This window comes from Bufo bufo, chromosome 9 (assembly GCF_905171765.1).
Source record: "Bufo bufo chromosome 9, aBufBuf1.1, whole genome shotgun sequence".
In the NCBI taxonomy this organism is placed as follows: Eukaryota; Metazoa; Chordata; class Amphibia; order Anura; family Bufonidae; genus Bufo; species Bufo bufo.
This window is the reverse complement of record NC_053397.1, coordinates 85,649,952-85,665,137: the sequence shown is the minus strand read 5'-3', so window position 1 is coordinate 85,665,137 and position 15,186 is coordinate 85,649,952. Positions and strand designations below refer to the sequence as shown.

The 15,186-nt window shown below is 46.7% G+C and overlaps 1 protein-coding gene across 2 annotated transcripts in view; it reads right to left on the bottom strand.

Annotated features, from left to right (window-relative positions):
• The window catches only part of NEK7 (NIMA related kinase 7), a 132,469-nt gene extending 117,495 nt beyond the window's left edge, over positions 1-14,974 (bottom strand). For both annotated transcript variants that reach the window (XM_040407027.1, XM_040407028.1), the window contains exon 1: positions 14,828-14,974. The gene's annotated coding sequence lies outside the window, so the exon portion shown is untranslated. The remainder of the gene's footprint in view (positions 1-14,827) is intronic.
• Positions 14,975-15,186: the final 212 nt, after the last annotated feature.

The window sequence follows — 15,186 nt, the reverse complement described above, 5'->3', positions numbered from 1 at the left end:
CTGTCCATCACCCATCATCTCAGTGACATTTCCTAATCACCCCATTTATAACTTTACTGTAATAGTCTAAATATCTCACCAGCGACCTTGCAGGAAGACAAGTTTGTACTGAGTATTTTTAGTTGCAAGCAGTAATGGGCTATTGATGTCTTCGATGTTCTTATTAAAGCACTGCGAAATCATACGGTACTTTCACACTAGCGTTTTTGTTTTCCGGTATTGAGCTCCGTCCTAGGGGCTCAATACCGAAAAAAAAAAAAAAAATAATCAGCATTATCCTAATCGATTCTGAATGGAGAGCATTCCGTTCAGTATGCATCAGTTTAGTCCCTCTTACGTTTTTTGGATGGAGAAAATACCGCAGAATGCTGCAGTTTTCTCTCCGGCCAAAAATCCTGCTGAACACTTGCCGGAATGCCTGATCTGGCATTAATTTCCATTGAAATGCATTAATGCCGGATTCGGCCTCAAGTGTCCCGGCAAAACAACTCCGGTTTTGCGGTCTGCCTGCCGGAATCCTCTGCTGCAAGTGTGAAGTTATCCTTACCAAAAAAAATAAGATAGCCATTAGGAATAGGGTTGTTGCGGGTATTGAAATTTCGATACCCAATCAATACTTTTGTCCCGGTATCGATACGATACTGGAATTTCCATTTGTTCGATACTGGGCTGCGCAGTCTAGGATCTCCGAACATGAGCGCGCTGCTGTCAGTGCGCTCATGTTCCCTCAGCAGCACAGGGGAGAAGGAAGCAGTCTCTCCCTCCCCCTGTGCCGCTGCCACCAATGAACGGAGAGAGGGGCGGAGGAGGGGAGGGTGGGCACACTGCGCCGCCAATGATAGGAATTTTCCCCCGCAGTGCCCCAATCTCCTGCTCCATATGCTAATTACTATTGGAGCAATGGGGAGGAGACATCAGCTTCTCTAGTGGGCGTTCCTTCTCCCTGGCTGTAGCGCTGTCCAATCGCAGCGCAGGGAGAAGGAACGCCCACTAGAGAAGCTGATGTCTCCTCCCCATTGCTCCGATAGTAATTGGCATATGGAGCAGGAGAGGAGACAGTAATGTGTCACTGCGGGCGAACGGAGCGGCACCCAGGAATAATAGTAAGTGCTGGGACATCTCTGGGCGCAGCTCTGTGTAGCCTAATACTTAACGTCTGGACCCATATAAAGTAGTCAGTCTAACACATAATACAGGAGGCAGGTGCCGGCAGCAGAATCGCATTGGCGGCACCCTGCCTCTGACAGGGAGCTGCGAACAGCGGCAGTTAACCCCTCAGGTGCGGCACCTGAGGGGTTAACTGCCGCTGATCGGCCAGTACCCGCCTCCTGTATTTAGGGGTAATCATTGGTGGCAGTGGCCACAGGGTCCTCTCCCCTCCCCCTCATTGGTGGTGCAGTGGCAGCTTCTGATCGGAGCCCCAGGCTTACACTGCTGGGGCTCCGATCGGTTACCATGGCAACCAGGACCTTACTGAAGCCCTGGCTGCCATGGTAACATCCCTGATGCTGTGTGCACAGAGCACAGAGCAGCAGGGACAGTGTGAGGTCATATTCACCCTGATAGAGCTCTATCAGGGTGAATAGGCCAAGGGATGAAAAAAATCCCAGGTTCTAGCCCCTAAGGGGGGGAAATAGTTATAAAAAATGTGTATATATATATATATATATATATATATATATATAAATATATAAAAAAAATACCAAAATATTAAAGTATGAATCACCCCCTTTCCCCAATCTCACATATAAAATGTATAAACAATAAACATATTACATATCGCCACGTCATAAAAGTCCAAACTATTAAAATATTTTTTTTAAAAACTATGCGGTGAACACCGGAACAGAAAAAATAAAAAATAAAAACTGCGCGATTCGCCATTTTTTAAAATGCGGAATGCACGTGGCTTTTTTGGTTTATTTTTTCGCGTGGTATCGAATATCGCAATACTTTTTCATGGTATCGAAACCGAATCAAAAATTTGGCATCGCAACAACTCTAATCAGGAATACTAATGGTTTCTCATATACTGCCTAAAGGCCTATACAGTGGTGCTCGAAATTTGTGAACCTTTCGAAATCTTCTACATTTCTGCATAATTTTGACCTAAAACTACATTCGATTTTAAAACAAGTCCTAAACGTGGATGAAGATAACCAAAGGAGTCCAAATTATTAGACATTTATTTATTGAGGAAAATGATCCAATATCATGTTTGTAAATGGCAAGTGTGTGCACCTGTAAGACTAGCAGATAATCTAAATGTGAAATTATAGTCAGGTGTCTTCAATCAATGGGACGACTGGGCAATCCGTTTTTATTTAAAAAACGGTATCTACCAAAAGTATGATCTTCACAACACAGGTTTGTGGAAGTGTATCATGGCCCAGACAGTCTTCTGTGGACCTCAGAAGAAGAGTTGTTGATGCTTATCAGGCTGGAAAAGATTATAAAACCATATCTAAATAGTTTGAACTCCAACTCCACATTCAGACAGATTGAGAACAAATGGAGGAATTTAAAGACCATTCGTACGCTCCACAGGAGTGGTCAACCGACAAATATCAGCAAAGACCAAGGTGTGCAATAGTCCATGAGGTCACAAAGGAACTCAGGGTAACCTCTAAGCAAAGGCCTTTTGTCACATTAGCTAATGTTATTGCTCATGACTTCACCATCCAGAGGACACTAAACAATCATGATGGTGTGCATGGCAGGACTGCAAAGAGAAAGACATTGATCCAGAAGGTTACTAAAACAATGTTTTATGGATAGAGGAGACCAAAATAGAACATTTTGGTATAAATAAGAAGCATTTTGTTTGAAGGAAGGAAAGCACTGTATTCCAGCATTAAAAAACCCCATGGTTTGGGCCTTTTTTGCTGCATCTGGGCAAGGACGGTTTGTTCTCATTCACCGAACACTAAGTTTTGAATTACAGGTATACCAGCAAATTCTAAAAGAAAGTCTGTACATCTGTCCATGAGCTGAATCTTAAAAGGGGTTGTCCAAGTTATATTTATTGATGACCTATCCTCAGGATAGGTCATCAATATCAGATCGGCAGGGGTCTGACACCTGGCACCCCCGATCAGCTGTTTGAAGAGAAGGCGCACGCTGTGCCAGCGCTGCTTCCCCTTCACTGTTTACCTTCTAGCCGTTGCATCTGCAGCGGTGAGCAGGTGTAATTACACTTAAGCCGTCCCATTCATTTCAATGGTACGGATTGCTGTATAGAAGCGATCCATACCATTGAAATGAATGGGACGGCTTAAGTGTAATTACACGTGCTCACCGCTGCAGATGCAACCGCTAGAAGGTAAACAGTGAAGGGGAGGCAGCGCTGGCACGGTGCGCGCCTTCTCTTCAAACAGCTGATTGGCGGGGGTGCCGGGTGTGGTACCCATGCCGATCTGATATTGATGACCTATCCTGAGGATAGGTCATCAATAAATAGAACTTGGACAACCCCTTTAAGAGAACATGGGGCATGCAGCAAGACAACGACCCTAAGCACACAAGTCGTTCTACCAAAGACTAGTTAAAAGTTTTGGAATGGTCAATTCAAAGTTCTGACTTTAAAGGGAATCGATCACCCGAATACTGGACCATTATCTACAGCACTTCATGAGTAGTAAAACAGATATGGAGTCCAGATCACTATTTCATATTTTTCTACTGCCCCCCCATTCCCCCGTTGTCAGTGCTCAGAAATGCATTGTAATACGTTGTCAGGACTGCTCTGCATGTGCAAGAGGCCTCTCCATTATGTTAGAACATCAGAGCAGTCCAGACTGTATTTCAGTGCAGCTTTGAGAGCTGACAGCGCAGGAACAAGGGCTATAGCAAAATAAAGAAAATAGTGACCTAGACTTCTTATCTGCTGGACTACACATGTATTATTCTAGATAATGGTCCAAAATCTGGGTGACAGATTCCCTTTAATCCAATAGGATAAAATTCCTCCTAACCAATTTAGTTACAGTATAACTGCACGAAGGGGTCACAACAGATACTGAAAGCAAAGGTTCACATACTTTTCCTACTCACAGATGTGATACTGGATCATTTCCTCAATCAATAAATGTTCATGTCTAAAGGCCCTATTAGGGTACTTTCACACTAGCGTTAGTGTGATCCGGCAGGCAGTTCCGTCATCGGGTACGGATCAGTCTACAAATGCATTGCAAGAACGGATCAATCTCTCTGCTTGTCATGCGGATGGACGGATCCGTCCTTCAGTTGTTTTGCAATGCCGGATCCGGCACTAATGCAAGTCAATGGGAATTAATGCTGGATCCGGCATTCCGGCGACTGATCAGGCATTTTGGACGGACATAATACCGCAGCATGCTGCGATATTATGTCCGGCCAAAATGCCTGACAGTGACTGAACGGAAGGCATACTGATGCAAACTGAACGGATTTCTATCCATTCAGAATGCATTGGGATATGCCTGATCAGTTCTTTTCCGGCATAGAGCCCTTTTGACGGAACTCTATGCCGGAAAAGAATAACGCTAGTGTGAAAGTATCCTAAGACTGCACGATTTTCAGCCCGTGGACAAGGGTTCATAGGAAAATTACTTTGATAATTGTCCCATATAAACGAGCAGCCGGTCAGTCAATGAATGAGCTGATGAAAGATGTCCGATTATTGATAGCACATCTCCCTGTGTTATCGGGGATAAGGTGCCGATACTCATTAAAACTTTATTTGCATCTGCCTGTTTAATCAGGCCGCTGCAAAGAAGCGCCAATGGATAAGTTATCATCCATCGTCGCCTGAACATCACACAATGTAATAGGGTCCTTATATTTCTGACTCATTTGTTTAAGTTAGTTATCTTTATCTACTTTTAGGACTTGTGTAATAATCTGATGTAGCTTTTAGGTCACATGTATGCACAAATATAGAAAATACTGAAGCGTTCACAAACTTTCAATGTACATTCCCAGCTTAAAGCGTTTCTGTCATGAGAAATAACGTTAAGTAGCGGACTGCCATTAGCGATGTGCTGATGTCAGCAGTACATAACAGTGTGCTTTATAACTCCCTGCCTGCCATCGTTCTCTTAAAGGGAGTCTTTCACCGAATATGACCATTACAGACCACTCAAATCAGGTTCTCCATTACTTTCCCCAGATTACTATGGTACCTTTCATATTGCAGCCCATCGCCGATTTGCTCCATAAAACACTTTTATACCATATGGTAATTAGGATCTGAAGGTGCCCAGGGGCGGCGTTCATGCGGCCGGTGCCCAGGCCCCTTGGCGCTTTGCTTACCAAACCCCTCCCCTTTCACCCCTCTGGCCCGCCCTTGTTTAATCTGATTACCTCCTCCTCTCTGTCTGAAATCCCACGTCCTCACCGCTCCACACAGTCCCGGCACGTGGGCACTGCATTGCCCATTATGGGTAGAGGAACAGGGACTTTCAATGCGCATGCGCCAGCCTGCGCAACCCGATCCAGCCGGCGGAGGTACGGGATTTCAGACGGAGAGGAGGAGGTATTCAGATTAAACAAGGGCGGGCCAGAGGGGAGAAAGAGGAGGGGTTTGATAAGCAAAGCGCCCAGGGGCCTGGGCACCGGCCGCATGAACGCCGCCCCTGGGCACCTTTAGAACTTAATTACCATATGGTATAAAAGTGTTTTTTGGAGCAAATCGGCGATGAACTGCAATATGAAAGGTACCATAGTAATCTGGGGAAAGTAATGGAGAACCTGATCTGAGTGGTCTGTAATGGTCATATTCGGTGAAAGACTCCCTTTAAAATAAAGACTTAAAATATGCTAATGAGCCTCTAAGTGCTATTAGGGCGTTGCTCCAGAACCTAGAGGCTCAGTCTACGCACCCTTTGGCACGCCCAGGTCCAGTTGATTAACTTTCAAGTTCTCCCTATCGTCCCGTAAATCCCGCGCCTGCGCCATCCCATTTAGTATTCGGCGCAGGCGCAGTGAGTGAAGGACGCGCTCCTGCTGCCAGCTTCATCACTGCGCCGAAGGAAGCCGGCAGCAGGAGCGCGTCCTTCACTCACTGCGCCGGCTCCGAATAGTAAACTGGACGGCGCAGGATTTACAGGACACTGAGGAGAACTCAAAAGTCAATCAACTGGACCTGGGAGTGCCGAAGTGTGCGTAGACCGAGCCTCTAGGTGCTATTAGGGCGTTGCTTCAGCACCTAGAGGCTCAGTCTACGCACCCTTTGGCACACCCAGGTCCAGTTGATTGACTTTTGAGTTCTCCTTATGGTCCCCCTTATGGTCCCGTAAATCCCGCGCCTGCGTAACGTCGCTAATGTCAGTCAGCTACATAACGTTATTTCTCATGACAGAAACCCTTTAAAGGGGTATTCCAATTACATTACGTTATCCCCTATCCCCAACATAGGGGATAACAATAAGATTGGTGGGAGTCCTACCGCTGAGCCCCCCTGAAATAAAAGGAGCGGCCGGTCGGGCATACACGCGGCTGTTCCATTCATTACCATGGGAGTTTCGGAGAAAGCCGAGCGCAGTACTTGGCTATCTCCAGAACTTTCATAGAAACGAATAGAGCGGCTATGCGCATGCCCAACCGGCCGCTCCATTTGTTTCAGGGGGCTGCAGGGGGTATGGGCCCCTCGTCCTGGTGAACAGTGGGGGTCCCTGTGGCAGGAAACCCACCGATCTAATACTGAGGATAGGGGATAACGTAGAGGACCTTTAACCAGTTTTTACTTTATATTAGCAATGCCTCACACTATAGCCCATGTTCAGCAGATGTCATATCGCTATGTGTTTTCAGGTTCTGCTCCTCCATTGCCCCACTGTGCACCCCGTTCAGTGTTAGGGCCTGGTATGCTAATTAACAGCATTGGTACAGGGAGGAGGAGGAGACGCCAGCTTTTCTCAGGGGGCGTCTCCTTCTCCCTGGCTGCAAGCTGTGCACCACAGCCATTGAGGAAAAAACTGCTCAACTTCTCCCCGGCTGTGACGTGGTCCGCGCCACATCAAGGGAGAAGAAGACGCCCCCTGAGAAAAGCTAATGTCTCCTCCTCCCTGTACCGATGCTATAGATTAGCATACAGGGCGCCAAAACCAAACGGGGGGCATCTACTGAACATGGGCTACAGGGTATGGCTTTTATAAAGTAAAAACTGGTGAAAGGTCCTCCAGAATACCCCTTTAATGCAGTGTTCACATCTATTTGGAGCTTGAGTCACAGATTTAATTTTTTTTTTTAAATCCAGAAAAAATGTGTGCAGCATCCTGTGACATTTTGCACGGTATGATGACGGAAACCCAATGGACTCTATTATAGTGAATGGGGTCTGTTGGGCTCCATTGGTATCTGTCATGGATTCAGCAATGTCCTCATATTCCTTTTCCATTCCTATAACTGAAGAGAAAAACAGAAATAATGGGGGGGGGGATGTGAAGACGGCGGTACACTCCTACCCTCCGCCTTACTGAATACAGGTACACTATATGAAGAGGACTTTCCATCCTGTCAGATCAGCAGCGCACAGGTCAGTACATGAAGAGCGCACGACCTGTTCCCCCTCATTCTCTGCATTCAGCAGAACAAACAAGACAAAGAGGTGACAAGAAACCATTAACAAGTGGAAAGGAAAATCAAGCAAAGTCCTTGTGTGACAAAAGCCTCCGCTGCGCATACCACAGACGTGTGAAAGGCTCCGTCTGACAGAAAGGAACATGAATAATACTGAATATTCAGGCCTTACCAGAACAACAAGTTTCTCCTCTCAAGGACTGAACTACGACTCATTCACCAGATTCTGCCACAAATGACTCAAGAAATAGGCACCATTTTCCTTCGTCCAGCTCATTTATCGTGGACGGATATTAAAAAGGCTTTAGAGTCATTCCTGCCATCACCTGCCGCTAATTGTGACATATAAAATGTCCCACGGGCTAGGACTAGGCTTAAAGTGCTTTCCCACTCTTTCTATCCTCCAGATGGGTCATCATATCAGTGGGGATCTGACATCAGGCACCCTAAGGCCTCATTCACACATGCGTGGACCACGGTCCGTGAAGACCCGGCCTGCCGAGTGCACAAGCGCACTGCATCATTGGTTGCTATGACACCATGCGCTTTGTGCCGTCGCCGCTGTACAGTAATACACTTGTATAATCTATGAGTATTACTGTACAGAGGCAGCGGCACGAAGAGCACGGCGTCTTAGCAACTAATGACGCCATGCGCTAGTGCACTCAGCAAGATGGGTTTTTACGGTGGTCCACGTATGTGTGAATGAGGCCTTACTGATCAGCTGTTCCTGGCAGGACCAGAAGCAGAAGGCTCCATCCATAGCATAGCGGCCGTGCCGCCATATTGCGGCTCAGCTCCTATTCCTAAGAGTGGACAACCCCTTGAATGCTGTGTGATGTATTGTGCAGGTACTTAATGCTCTGTTCCATAATAGAATATCATGGCTGTACACCTGGCTCTCACCCCAATCCCAGCAGTTTAACCCCTTAGATGCTGCAGTCACTAGTGACCGCAGCATCTGAGCTATTAGATGCCTCTGGCCTCCGATTGGCAACCTGCTAATGCAATTGTGGGCAGCTGGAGGTCTTCTGAAGGGCACCAGGCTTGTGATGTCCCTCTGGCGGAAGTCCTCCTGTCAGAATCACTGTGCACTGTATATGGGATTTATCGGGGCTTTGGTGTGTTTTTTGGTGCAGATTTTTTGAGGAAAAACCATTACACATAAGGTAAGGAATCGCACTAACAATTGACATACAGATTTTAAAATCCACATGGCAGGTCAATTTCTGCACACAAAAAAAAAAAAAATACACAAAGGGGGAGATGGTGTAAAGGAAAACCGGCTTAGTCGCCCATGGCAACCAATCAGATTCTATCTTTCATTTTCCAAAGGAGCTGTGAAAAATGAAAGGCAAAATCTGATTGGTTGCTAAGCCAGTTTTCCTCTCCACCAGTTTTGATAAATCTCCCCTGAAGTGTACATGACATTTGTTAAATTTTTCACCTGAAAATCTGCATGTAATCCTCATTGTGCGAATTACCCTCAGGGTCTTGTGAGGCCCCATACTCAGCCTACCAGTATTGCATCTCTACACATGGCATGTCCTGGAATATACCACTCATCTCATATATTCTTCATATGAAATCAGGGGCACACAAAGATACAAGATGGCTGCCCCATAACATATCCAATTCCAATGATACCTCATGCTCAGGTGCATGCACTGACTCGTATGATTATGGCAGTTTTCACTACACAATTAAGATGTTTCATTTATTTTATTTTTAAAGGGAACCCGTCATCAACTTTATGTTGCTGCCATCTTAAAGCACAAGTCCGGCGAGGCACAGGTAAGACCTTACCTGTGCCTGCGCCGGTCTGAAACAAATGCGGTCACCGGGAGCAGGCAGTTCCGAGAACAGCCCGATGAAGGCCCCCGGTGGCTGTTCTCAGAACTGCCTGCTCCCGGTGACCGCATTTGTTTCAGACCGGCTCGCGGCGCAGGCACAGGTAAGGACTTGTGATTTAAGATGGCGCCCGGCGAACTGGCCATCACTGTTCATGAATTCCTGCTGATGACTAACAGGCTTCTCCCTAGTTTTCTCCCTTTTTCTCTAGGAGAGAACTGCCAATCATCAGCAGATGGGCAGGAGAGCAGGAGATTAGGAATAACCAGGACTCTTCTCAGGTAGATTTGACTCTTCTCAAGGCCTGGGCTGCAATGATTATGATGCTGGTTCTTGGCAACCACTTACTTTTAGCTCATGACTGACACACCGCTGACATCAGCACTTATGTCACCATTTTATGCTGCCCTCAGTGAGGTCAACATAAAGTTGATGACAGGTTCCCTTAAAGGGACACTGACAGGCCTTCTGAGCATAGTTAGCTCTTTATATGCCCCCCTAGGTCTTATAATAAGTTCCCAATTCATATAAGTATTATCCCTGTGCGCATTATAAAACGTTAAAAATAATCTTTATAATCACCTGTCCTTTCTGCCCAAGGGGCGTTCTTTGCGGCGCATTTGTGCCCAGCCGCGTCCCAACTGCCGGGTCCTTAGACACGCCCATCTCATTAGTATTCACTTGGCGCAATGTGATCCCGGCGAGCGAGGGTGCCGGGCGCATGATCTCCGAATGTCGGGGACTGAGAAATACCGCCCAGCGAAGTGAATACTAATGAGATGGGCGTGTCTAAGGACCCGGCAGTTGGGACGCGGCTGGGCACAAATGCGCCGCAAAGAACGCCCCTTGGGCAGAAAGGAGAGGTGATTATAAAGATTATTTTTAACGTTTTATAATGCGCACAGGGATAATACTTATATGAATTGGGAACTTATTATAAGACCTAGGGGGGCATATAAAGAGCTAATTATGCTCAGAAGGCCTGTCAGTGTCCCTTTAAATATAGTGAGACCAATGATCAGAGGAGACCTTTTGAGCTGGACTAGATGCTTCCTGTCAAGTTTCGGTAGGGGGTCCTTAAAGGGACTTATAAGAATATTTACGGTTCTTTTTTTTAAACCTCTCCGAAACTGTCCACGGCTGTGACCTGTATTGCGGTCATACCAGACTGGTTTTCTCATATGTGCCCGGCTTTCTTATACAGCTCTACTTGAGGACACGGTACAGGTTTGTTCCATATACTTTTTAGAAATTGCCTGTTTCAGTCTAGAAAGACTCGTGAAGTTTTTGGGTTAAAGCCAGAAGTGGATCCAGGAGGAAGGAGAACGATAAGTCCTTCCTTTATATTTCTCATTCCCTTTGAATCCATTTGTGGCTTTGACCCAAAGAAAACTGCATGTGCGATTTCTGGCTTACCAAATTTTAGGCCACGTGCAGACTTTATGTTGTGATATCACACAAACAAAATACCAAGTAGCAGGGCTGGCAGCCTGCCCAGGGCAGGAGTGGAAGTGGTGGCGACTATTCACACTAGCTGAATAGAAGGAGACCATTGCTGATCTGCAAGAAACATGGAGATCCAGTGTGGTCACCTTGGCTGATTGCTAGGCAACGAGGGACTCCCTTCCTGCCCTGCCTAGCCGGCTCCTGCAGAGCGCGTCCACTCCCTTTTACTGCATGCTACACTATGGATACACTTGGCCTTTATGCCCGAGTTTTTTTCAGCGTATACACCAAACACAGGGCCATAAAGTGGTGTGAACATGTCCTTACCTGTCAGGGTGACATCTCAGGACATTATGCCAATGTAGATTGCAGCAGAGGAACAGACTACCGCCACCCAACACCAGATCCCTATTAACTATCATGAGACCTGGCGGCTTTCGACCAGACAAATATTTGCCACCAGAAGCCCATTGGGTCCCATTATGGTCAACAGAGATCCGGTCATGTAGGATACAGTAAACTCCGGTAGTCTGCTCCTCGCCTTGTGCTGGAGATGTGAACCTACCCTTACCCGTTCTGCTAAGGCCTCATGCACACGAACGTATTTTCTTTTCGTGTCCGCTCCGATTTTTTTGCGGACTGTATGCAGAACCATTAATTTCAATGGGTCCACATAAAAGACGGAAGGTAATCCGTGTGCATTCCGTTTCCGTATGTCCATATTTCCGCTCCACAAAAAAATTAGAACATATCCTATTATTGTCTGCATTACGGACAAGGATAGGACTGTTCTATTAGAGGGCAGCTGTTCTGCAAAATACGGAATGCACACGGACATCATCCGTATTTTTGGCGGATCCGTTTTTTGTGGACCGCAGAATACATACGGTCGTGTGCATTAACCCTAATTCTTAGACTAACTTCTTATCTTGAAAAGGGCACTCCTATCTGAAACAGAGGTCGGGCCCCAACGCAAAAGGCCAGCAAGCTGCACATGCGTGGCCACTCTACATTCGCCACTATGGTAATTCGGAAAATAATCAAGCACTTCAGGGCCCGTTCTTGTGGCTGTACAGAAGTGCTACCAAAATCACTCGCCGGGATCTTCACATCAGTCATCGGTCTAGGGCATCTATATTGGCATTATGTCCTATGTCGCCCTGACAGATAAGGAAGCGTTCACATCACTCTAAGGCCCCTGCAGAAACCTGTGTGCTTTCCGCCAAATCAAATTCAAGGAACAGACTACTGCCATGTGTGAACGTAACCGAAAGCTTCAAATCCATGAAAAGGTGGTCAGTGATGCCTCCGTGAAGGATCCGTATATGGTCCGAGTCCGTTTTTTGCTGTCTGCGTGTCAGCCGTGTTTTACGGACACTGTGCAGCTGAAATTCATTTTCAAAGCATCTCTTCCTAATAAGACGTGAAGCACAGAAGCGCTTGTCTTGCATCCGTGGTTTTCACTGACCCATAGACTATAAAGAGAGTGAAGGATCGGTGTACACGGACAAAATAAACCATGCTTCCGTGCTAAAACCACGGACCCACGGACAGTGGTAAAACACGGATGTGTGAATAAACACATCAAAATGAATGGTAACGTGTGCTGTCCATGAGGCTAACCGTTCGTCACTATTCTGCAGCACAGAATCCAGCACGGTCACCTGTGGGCTGCAGGGTATGTTACTGAGCAACAGCACAAACAGATCTAATGCCGCCCTAGAGTGTCCCTTTAACAGCAGTACCGCATTGTAGAAACCAACTAATAGGTGCTGACCAAGAAAAATGATGTGCAAAGAAAGATAAAACTAATGAAAACTGTACATTTGTGTAGGTAAGCTGGGTGACAACCAGGATATCTTACATTATAGTTCATAGACTGGTGCGGTTATAGCAGTGCTGGAGATGTATTATGGAAGAAATGAGCAGCTGTGCAATCCAGAAGCTGGGAAAGCTGGGTCACCTCTAGTGCTGGCCGTCACCCAGCTTTCTCATAGATTGGTATGTTAGAAAAGAATGGAAAGATCTGAACAGCTTGTGATCATTATATTCTAAGACATCATGCACACAGCCATGTATACAGGTAACGAGTAGCGGCCATCAGTCACACAGCCATGTATGCAGGTTAGGGTACTTTCACACTTGCGTTTTTCTTTTCCGGCACAGAGTTACGTCCTAGGGGCTCAATACCGGAAAAGAACTGATCAGTTTTTTCCTAATGCATTCTGAATGGAGAGCAATCCGTTCAGGATGCATCAGGAGGTCTTCAGTTCAGTCTTTTTGACTGATCAGGACGGAGATAATACCGCAGCATGCTACGGTTTTATCTCCGGTCAAAAAAACTGAACACTTGCCTAAATGACGGATCCGGCATTTTTTTCCGTAAGAATGTATTAGTGCCGGATCCGGCATTCAAAATATCGCAGACCAAAAAAAAAAAAGGTGAAAAAAATAAATGCCGGATCCGTTTTTCCGGAATGACAGATCCGGCATTTCAATCAATTTTTCTGTCTGATCAGGCGTTTTTAAGAATGATCAGGATCCTGATCAGTCTTACAAATGCCATCAGTTGGCATACGTTTTGCCGGATCCGGCAGGCAGTTCCGGAGACAGAACTGCTTGCAGGATCACTCTGCCGCAAGTAGCCTAACCAGTAGCGGCCATCAGTCACACAGCCATGTATACAGGTAACCAGTACGGGCCATCAGTCACACAGCCATGTATACAGGTAACCAGTACGGGCCATCAGTCACACAGCCATGTATACAGGTAACCAGTACGGGCCATCAGTCACACAGCCATGTATACAGGTAACCAGTACGGGCCATCAGTCACACAGCCATGTATACAGGTAACCAGTACGGGCCATCAGTCACACAGCCATGTATACAGGTAACCAGTACGGGCCATCAGTCACACAGCCATGTATACAGGTAACCAGTACCTGCCATCAGTCACACAGCCATGTATACAGGTAACCAGTACCTGCCATCAGTCACACAGCCGTGTATACAGGTAACCAGTAGCAGCCATCAGTCACACAGCCATGTATACAGGTAACCAGTAGCGGCCATCAGTCACACAGCCATGTATACAGGTAACCAGTACCTGCCATCAGTCACACAGCCGTGTATACAGGTAACCAGTACCTGCCATCAGTCACACAGCCGTGTATACAGGTAACCAGTAGCAGCCATCAGTCACACAGCCATGTATACAGGTAACCAGTAGCAGCCATCAGTCACACAGCCATGTATACAGGTAACCAGTACCTGCCATCAGTCACACAGCCATGTATACAGGTAACCAGTACCTGCCATCAGTCACACAGCCATGTATACAGGTAACCAGTACCTGCCATCAGTCACACAGCCATGTATGCAGGTAACCAGTACCGGCCATCAGTCACACAGCCATGTATACAGGTAACCAGTACCTGCCATCAGTCACACAGCCATGTATGCAGGTAACCAGTACCGGCCATCAGTCACACAGCCATGTATACAGGTAACCAGTACCTGCCATCAGTCACACAGCCATGTATACAGGTAACCAGTACCTGCCATCAGTCACACAGCCATGTATACAGGTAACCAGTACCTGCCATCAGTCACACAGCCATGTATACAGGTAACCAGGCTGGAGGCCAGCACAACACTGCTAACACAGCTCAGGATGATTTCCTGATACAGATGTAGCAATCCGAGTTTGTCATTGACCACGATCTGTGACATCAAGCTGTCTGCTACGGTTTTACATAGGACTGCAGCTTTACATATGAACATAGGGCTATCACACAAAATAGAAGCTCAAACAGCTCTGCTACATGTGACCCAACTACACCAGTCCTACTATTAGAAAGGAGCAATATCTCATAACGTCACTCCAGCCAACTCCTCTCACCCTCCTAGGAAGCAGCACACAAGCTGCGCAGTAAGAAGTTCCTGACACAGTGAGGAGAGGGTCTCACCCGTTGTCAGGCCGCTCTGTATGACGTCACGCCCAGGACCCCAGTACACACTTCTCGCAGGGTCGTACGTGTCCCTCCTCACAGTGCAGCTCGGCCTGCTAACCGAGGGAGATGCTAGATTCTAGTGGGCGAAAGGACCTTTGATGACGTCACGACCATGTGACCAGTCACGTGCAGGGGAGGAGCCTGGCTGTAGGTCGTAGGCTGTGCTGCTGGAATTGCGTTATTCTTCAGTGTGTGTTAAATGTGACCACATGAGCAAGTCAGACTGGTTTCAGTAGTACGCAGGAAGTGAGTGCTCCGTGTATGACACATGCAGCAGAGGCGTCATGTGGTAGTCATGAAGAAAACTTGTAGCT